Below are 6,288 nucleotides of genomic sequence, written 5' to 3' on the forward strand. Positions count from 1 at the left end.
GTTGCGTCTCGGGAAATTTTGACCAATAATAAGTATTAATTTGGAAAAATATCATAATAAACTATAATCATGAGGTTTGCTAAATTTGAAGTTTATTGTAAAATAAAAGCAGATTGTCATGAGGAAACAAAATAATTTTTTTATAAAGATTAAAATAAATCTTTGCTTATGAGGAAATTTAAAATACGTAAATTGTATGTCAAAATTTGTTATGAGGTATAAAATATTGAATGATGAGTGTCGTTTTGGGAATACAAAGTTGCGAAATGAAAATTTTTACCAAGTTCATTATTTAATATCGTGTAATGAAGAATATCCTGGTAAGTTAAAATGATCGACAATGTAAATCGAGAATATCGCACCTAAACGCTTTTTTTTTGTCTTTAAGGTAAAATTTCTATGAAGTTTTGCATGTGGATTTCAAGAAAATTACAAAATAATTTTTTTTATAAAGATTAAAATAAATCTTTGCTTTTGAGGAAATTTAAAATACGTAAATTGTATGTCAAAATTTGTTATGAGGAATAAAATATTGAATGATAAGTGTCGTTTTGGGAATATAAAGTTGCGAAATGAAAATTTTTACCAAGTTCGTTATTTAATATCGTGTAATGAAGAATATCCTGGTAAGTTAAAATGATCGGCATTGTAAATCGAGAATATCGCACCTAAACGCTTTTTTTTGTCTTTAAGGTAAAATTTCTATGAAGTTTTGCATGAGGATTTCAAGAAAATTACAAGCTATAAGTTTGTGAATTTCTTGAAAAATCATGGCAAAACTATCATAAGAATTTTTTTAAAAAAATGCGGAAAATCGTATGAGGTAAATTTTTATTTGTGAAAATTTATAATGAACCAAAAATTGCGTGATGAAAGTTGTTATGAAAATAAATTTGGATAGCGAAAATTCTACCACGTGTATTATATAAGGTAGTATAATTAAAAATGTCATGAGAAGTTTAAATAATTAAAATTTTGATGTGATCGTCCAAAATAAACGGAATAGTTATAAAAATAAAATTTTTATAAAATTTTTGTACAAGGGCTTTAAAGGCAATTTAAAGTTTATAAAATAGGAAATTTACTTGAAAAGTTGAGGTGAAATTTATCATAAAGCCTTCTTAATATGATGAAAATCATATAATAAGATTTTTGTTTGTAAATAGTCTTAATGAAAATAAATGGCATATTAAAAATCATTATGAATAGATCAAACTATATATATATATATATTATATTTTTTTAACTTATATCGAAGGGATTTTAATGAACGAAATTTGCAATAAAAATCCTTGTGAAATAAAAATGAGAAAATTGGCGTAAAACTTTACCATATAAAATCGCGATATAAAAGAATTATTAACAAAAAAAATATAACATTTATAAATGAAGACTTGTGATAAGAATTTATAACAAAATAAAGGAAAAATGGTTTAAATTCTTGAAACGTAATAATAATGTTTTAAGGTTTAAAGGTGGAAAAATCGTGCATGAACCACCATGACTTGATATTTCGACACTAAAAACCTTTTCACAAAAATACCATGTTGGGGTCTAAACATATGCACGTACCACCGCGTCTTTTTCATGTTTTAGACTCAAATAACGATTGTAACAAAAATAATAAATCGGAATACAACGTCATGTCAAAACACTAGTCCACGAATCACCGTGGTTCTATTGTTTCAACACCGAAAATTAGGATGGCTAGCGGAACGCTCGCATTCGACAACTTAAAGTGGTCATCTCATAAGAGACAATCTTTAAGGAGATTTGAAACAACGGGATCCAAGTTAAGCTCGTGATCCACAATACACAATAAAAACTAATGTTTTCTGTGACACTCGTCAAATTCAGGTTAACTCCGTTAACTCAAACTCCGTCAATTCAAACTTAAGATCACTGGATCTATAACGCACATCTCATTACATTTAAAATAAGGTTTTAAATGACGCTTGACAATTACTACATGTGTAGTCTTTCGCGATTGCACCGAAACGCAAACGAGTTGACACAAACAATTGGTGAATAAACGAAAAACGTCAAAACAATAATTATGTGATAATTATGTGTTAGACTTATGTGTTATGTGATAACATTGTATGAAACGTTAACTCAAGATGCAAACAAGTCAATTTAAGCTAGAAAAGTAATTATTAGAAGTTGAGGGACCTAGATGTAACATGTTATTATAAATAATAATATTAAGCTAAACCCAAACACTCCCTCTCTCTCTCTACCCGACGGCCAGCCCCCCCCCCCCCCCCCCTCTCTTTGCGATCGGCAGCCACAGACACACACATATCACACCCGTTTTGATCTCATTCTTCATAATCGGAGCATCCTACACTCGTTTCTAAGCACCTCTCACGTTTCCCTTGGTTATTTCTGCGTTTTTAAGGTATAATTAAGAAACCCTAACTTTTGAATATCATGTATTAAGTGTTTTATGATTGATTATTGCTAGAGGATGATTGATTATGTGTTAGTGATTGATATTGATGATCATATGTAGTTTTAAACGGTGAAAGATCTTTGAATCATTGATTGTTTGTAAACCCTAGAGGGTTACTACTGATTTCTATGATTAATTATGTGTATTGCATGTTATGAGTTATGTCGTATGCTTAGGATGCATGTTAGATGATTGTTTATGCTTGCTGAGTTTTGACAGCAGTGATTGTTAAACTTGAACGATGTGTAACTTGTTGAATATAAAAGCAAACTGAGCTAATTATGAGTCTACAAGGTAATACTCTGAGTCTAGTTTTCAGAAAGTTCAACCACGTCTAATTTGAAGTTGTTTTGGTTGGTCAAACGATTTAAATGTGATTAAAGGTCAAAACTGGTACTGGACAGATTGTAAGTTATGTTTAGACAACTGTAACGAATTGTTAATGTGGAAATTGGTTAAAGTTGTTAACACTACAGGGTTCTATGTTGAGTCTAGTTTCTATAAAGTCTAAGTTTGTAATTTTTGGATGAGTAAAAGTTAATCTTTATGATTTTACAAAACTGAAGTGCAAATCTGAATTGTGAGACCTGCTGTTAGGTTGTTTTGTAAATATCATAACTCATGAACTACAAGACCAAATGGGTTGGTTCCACTTCTGGAAGTTAACTTGTTGAGTTAATAACCCAACCCAATTGGTCTTGCATTAATTAGATTTTTCATGTGACGGTAATAACAAATAACATTCTGTTGCGCATGATTTTGATTGCTGTGAGTTTGCTGTAATGTTTTGATCATTGTGAGAAATATATGTAGAATAAAAATACAATAAAATATGTTCTGAAAACCTAATTCATTTATGCTTTTGTGATGATTTTTGGTGAATTAATTGAGATGCTATGATCTGTTGAATAGAGTAATCTTTCAAGTAAAATTCTGTCTTGATGAAACTAGTTGCTGAACTTTGTGAAAATACATGAAACGTGCTGTTACTAGATAATTGTTATGTTTTGACCAAATTGCCCTTGCGGGGAATAATTACTAGATGATTGTTATGTTTTGACCAAATTGCCCTTGCGGGGAATATTTGCTAAATATGTACACCATTAACACTTGACACGTAAATAGTTGTTCACACACGTAACGTATCACAAATGTGCTTGTTAAGTCACACACGAGTCACAAACGAAACACGAAACGTATTTTGTGCATAGGTATTATGTGCCGTGTCTAGAGACTCGATAATAGTCCCGACTCTTAGAAAATCTCCTTGTTGTTATAGAACGCTAGTGAGAGTTTTCTGCGACGCGCATCACTTGGGTGACTTGTTTTTGGGAATTCTTCGCAAACAGTGAGTTTCACTTCCCCTTTTAAACTCTTTAAACGTTTTTCACTTTGGGGAGATAACATACTCCGAAAACGCTTTTAGATTTTGTTAGTAGATTATATATCACTTGTAAAGGCTAAGTGGCAAACGAAACAATTAAAGTCCTACACATCGAACCGTTTAGTATTGGAAAATAGCGAGTCACTGTTGAGTAGTACTACTGGGTTAGACAAACCCCACCCAACGCTAAGCTCAACTGGAGGTCGAGTGGGTGTAATTTTGGCTAACACATTACCATGGTCGGGATAGACCTGGTGGCAAGGCACATGATAAACAGTCAGCTTCGGTGTCGAACACTTAGTAATACTTGTTGTATAGGTTAGCTACCTATCGATATATAACTGATTTAACACTATCTGGTAACGCAAAACGCTAAACGCAAAACGCTGAACGCAAAACGCTAAACGCTTTGTTTTATATAAACTTGTGAACTCACCAACCTCGTGTTGACACTTTTAGTATGTTATTCTCAGGTAGCCGAGGCAGGCGCGCGGTATAGGAGCATGCATTGTTTTGAACACTATTGATTATGCAAACTTGTTTTAAACTGTTACTATGTGGGTTTTTAAGTCGTCCTGTGTGGTGCAACACTTGGTCTATGTTTTTACGCTTCCGCACTTATTTTCACTTAATGTTTTTATGGTTTGATTATAACTAATGATTCCGATCCTGTTAGTTCACACCCTCTGACGGTAAAACTCCGTTAGTGGATTTTGAGGGTGTGACAGATTGGTATCAAAGCCATTGGTTATAGCGAACTAGAAATTGCATGCATACTAGACTATAACCGCAACGACCCATTAGTTATAATGATACTCACTGCATATGTTTTGTGTAGTCTTTGTTATCTTATTTCTTCACCTCATTCACTCATACGCGCGCATACACGGCTTACCTGTAGGGATGTCGACGCTACCATCATCATCATCCGATCAGATGACTCATACGCATGGGAAGGAACCGCAATTACCTACCTCATCGCCACCCCGAGTAGTCCCGGAGCTAGAAGCCCCTGCACCGAAGAGGTATCGCTTATCCGGAGGCATGTACGAAGACGAAGTTCGCTGGGATTGGTACCCGAATATGATCAGGCGTATGGTCTATCGCGAACAAGTTCCCCCACTACCTCACCCGAGTCGTCCCGCTTACCCCAACACCCTACCACCCATAACCGAACCTGTAGAGCGTGTGCTCGCAGCTGTTGTTTCTTGTTTGGAGCGTGACGTTGGTTATATGCGTTATACGAGGGCGAACGTTTCCGGACTGTTAAAAGATGGAACCGAAACTAAAGAGGAAATTTCCCGCCTGACAGCGGCGATGAAGGAAATGCAAGAGGCTAGTGATCAATAGATGAAGATTATGAGAAAAATGCAAGCCGAGATGATAGACTTGCAAGAGCAACTCCAAGAGGCAAGGACCCGAACCGAGATAGCTTTAGAGCGTTGCGACGTCTTACAAATGCAAGTTGCTCAGAACGCAGCCGAACCTGAGGCAGAGCCTGAAGAGGAACCCGAAGAAGATCCCGAAGAGGAGCCTGAGGAGGATCCCGAGGAAGATCCCGAGGAGGAACCTGAAGAGGAACCGGAGGAAGAACCGGCTGAGGAGGAGGCACACTCAGAGGTGTCCTCAGACGATGACATCTAAGGATGATAACACCTAGATGGAGGGGTTGTCTCCATCCGAACTATTATTTTCTATGATTTTAAGGATTGATTTTAAATACTTTGTAGCGAATACAATGGTTTTAATCATGAATTATTATTTGGATTAATATATGGTTGAGATGTGATGTTTGTTCCTTTTATTTATTTCTTACCTATCTTTTTATTATATGTATGGTGTGTTGCATATGAAACCGAAAATTCATGTCTGACATTTTATGCTGTGATTCTAGGAGATGGCTGGAAGAAACACTGGACACGGTCGCGGTAACATCAACTTGACTGCAGCAGAACTCCAAACCCTGCTGAATGACCACGCGGCGGCCGCTCTAGCCGCACATGTCTAGAATCAAGCTGGAGGTCCAACTGGAACGTGTACTTTCAAGAACTACCTGGATTGCAAGCCCAGTTCGTTTAAGGGCACTGAGGGAGCTATAGGCTTCATGCGTTGGGCTGAGAAGGCCGAATCAGCGTTTGAGATGTGTAACTGTCCACCTGCCAGTAGGGTCAAATTTGCTGCTGGGACACTTGAAGATTCTGCTCTCACTTGGTGGAATTCAAATGTGCAGATTCTTGGATTGGAACTAGCTAACGCTATGAAGTGGGAGGAGTTCAAAAATATGATGCGTGAAAAGTATTGTCCTCGAGAGGAGATTGCAAAGTTGGAATCCGAGTTTTGGTCATTGAAGATGGTGGGTTCCGAAATTGAAGCCTACACCACCCGTTCTCATGAGTTAGCTGTGATGTGTCCACGGATGGTAGACCCGCCGAGTAAGAGGATTGAGATG

Source organism: Bidens hawaiensis, unplaced genomic scaffold (assembly GCF_021521415.1).
Source record: "Bidens hawaiensis isolate Kalapana, Puna unplaced genomic scaffold, B.hawaiensis_p1.1 tig00027061_1, whole genome shotgun sequence".
NCBI lineage: Eukaryota > Viridiplantae > Streptophyta > Magnoliopsida > Asterales > Asteraceae > Bidens > Bidens hawaiensis.